Below are 2,500 nucleotides of genomic sequence, written 5' to 3'. Positions count from 1 at the left end.
ACATTAAGTACAAGATTTATTTTGTTTAATCAGTGTATCGTAAGTTATATATATTTTACAATTCACAGTTATGTAAATCACTCAGTTATACATCATGTAAAACACCACTCTTTATTTCTAAACATAGTTATTGTCTTACACACATCAGGTTTATTGCAGTTTCTAATTTACATTTATTTACAGTCGAAAAGCAAACTTTGAACAACAAGAAACAAACCGATAGTGTGATATTCTGTTGCATTTTTGCAAGCATGTAACTTCCGGGGTATTACAAGGTTAGAAACGGCAAACACTTTACGAAACGCAAACGAACCAATCAAAATAATAATTGGATTGGAAAATCCATTTAAACACTAAAATTGAAAAAAAGAACTAAAAGAAAAAAAAGAAAAAAAGAACAACACATTTGCAGGCATAAAATGAAAAGGTGGCGCAGCACTGTGGCGATGCATATACACACAAACACACCACGCGCACATTTCACCATCTCTCTCTTTCTTCTTCTCCTTCTCTCTCTCTCTCTCTCTCTCTCACACACACACACACACACACACACACACACACACACACACACACACACACCCTCCAGTTTGATTTTATTTGATATGGATACATACATAGCGCCTGTCCTCTTAGCGCTTTACAAACTCGGGGTGATTTGCACAACAGGCTGCACACCCAGGTAGAGCCGACTGTTGGCTGCAATAGGGCGTTCATCATTCGTTTCCTGTGTCATTCAACATGTAACATTTTACGTGTATGACCGTTTTGTTATTTACCACGCCATGTCAGCAGCCATGCTCCTTTTTCCGGGGTGTGCACGCTGGATGTGTTCTTGTTTCCGTAACCCACCGAACACTGACATGGTTTACATGATCTTTAACGTGCGTATTTAATCTTCGGCGTGCGTATACACATCAAGCTGAAGCAGGTCTGCACATGATTGTTGACCTGGGGGATTAGAAAAGTCTCCACCATTTACCCACCAGGCGCCGTTATCGAGATTCGAACCCGGGACCCTCACATTAAAAGTCCAACGTTTTAACCACTCTGCTATTGCCTATTGCACCCGTCCATCTATCCCTGTCTAGTCCCTACAGCTAGGGGCACGGACGCTCCCTGCCGTTTCGAGCGTAACTTACGGGTAGTGGTAATGGTGTTGTATGAAGGTCCCGTCTGATTGTGACCATCAGAACAGCAAAGGAGGCAACTGCTGTCCCGACTTTCAGGATCAGAATTGTATCGTAGTGGAGAGCTGTCTTGCACAAGTTACTCTCTCCCCACTCTCTCAGCCAAGAGGACTTTATGACAGTAGAGAAGGCGACTGCTGTCCTGACTATCTGGGTTAAAAATATGTCATTATGGAGAGGTGTCTTGTCAGAGTTACTCTCTCCCCAATTCCTCAGCCAAGAGGGCTTTAGGACAGTATGGAAGACAACTCAACTGCTGTCCTGACTATCTGGGTTAGAATTATATCATAGTGCAGAGTTGTCTAGCCCAAGTTACTCTCAACTAAAGAGGGCTTTAGGACAGCGGAGAAGGCGACTGCTGTCCCGACTGTCTGGGTTAGAATTATATCATAGTGGAGAGTTGTCTTGCCAAAGTTACTCTCTCCCAACTCTCTCAGCCAAAGAGGGTTTTTAGGACAGTTGGCGCTGTGAAGGTCCCCAAAGGCCAACTAGCCCCCAAGGAATTAGACAGTCGGCGCTGGGATGGTCCCCAAAGGCCAACTAGCCCCCAAGGAATTAGACAGTCGGCGCTGGGATGGTCCCCAAAGGCCAACTAGCCCCCAAGGAATTAGACAGTCAGCGCTGGGATGGTCCCCGAAAAGGCCAACTAGCCCCCAAGGATTTAGACAGTCGGCGTTGGGATGGTCCCCAAAGGCCAGCTAGCCCCCAAGGATTTAGACAGTCGGCGCTGGGATGGTCCCCGAAAAGACCAACTAGCCCCCAAGGAATTAGACAGTCAGCGCTGGGATGGTCCCCGAAAAGACCAACTAGCCCCCAAGGATTTAGACAGTCAGCGCTGGGATGGTCCCCGAAAAGGCCAACTAGCCCCCAAGGATTTAGACAGTCAGCGCTGGGATGGTCCCCGAAAAGGCCAACTAGCCCCCAAGGATTTAGACAGTCAGCGCTAGGATGGTCCCCGAAAAGGCCAACTAGCCCCCAAGGAATTAGACAGTCGGCGCTGGGATGGTCCCCGAAAAGGCCAACTAGCCCCCAAGGATTTAGACAGTCTGCGCTGTGATGGTCGCCAAAAAACTAACCCCGAAGGGATTACACACCCTCCGGCTGACACCAGACTCCGACCTTGCGCCTCGCTCAGCCGTGTATGTCTGAAAGAGCTGGGGGTGACAGCTCCAGTAGTCCAAGACTGTTGAGGAAACAAAACAGCAAACAAACAAACATGATAAACAAAACAAAAAGAGGACGTTAAAGAAGACTGTAGTGGGGCGAGAGGGGCTGTAGAATCACCGTGACTGCCAGGGAGTGTTTGTGAT

Source organism: Babylonia areolata, chromosome 5 (assembly GCF_041734735.1).
Source record: "Babylonia areolata isolate BAREFJ2019XMU chromosome 5, ASM4173473v1, whole genome shotgun sequence".
Taxonomy (NCBI): domain Eukaryota; kingdom Metazoa; phylum Mollusca; class Gastropoda; order Neogastropoda; family Buccinidae; genus Babylonia; species Babylonia areolata.
Note: the sequence above shows the minus strand (reverse complement) of the source record.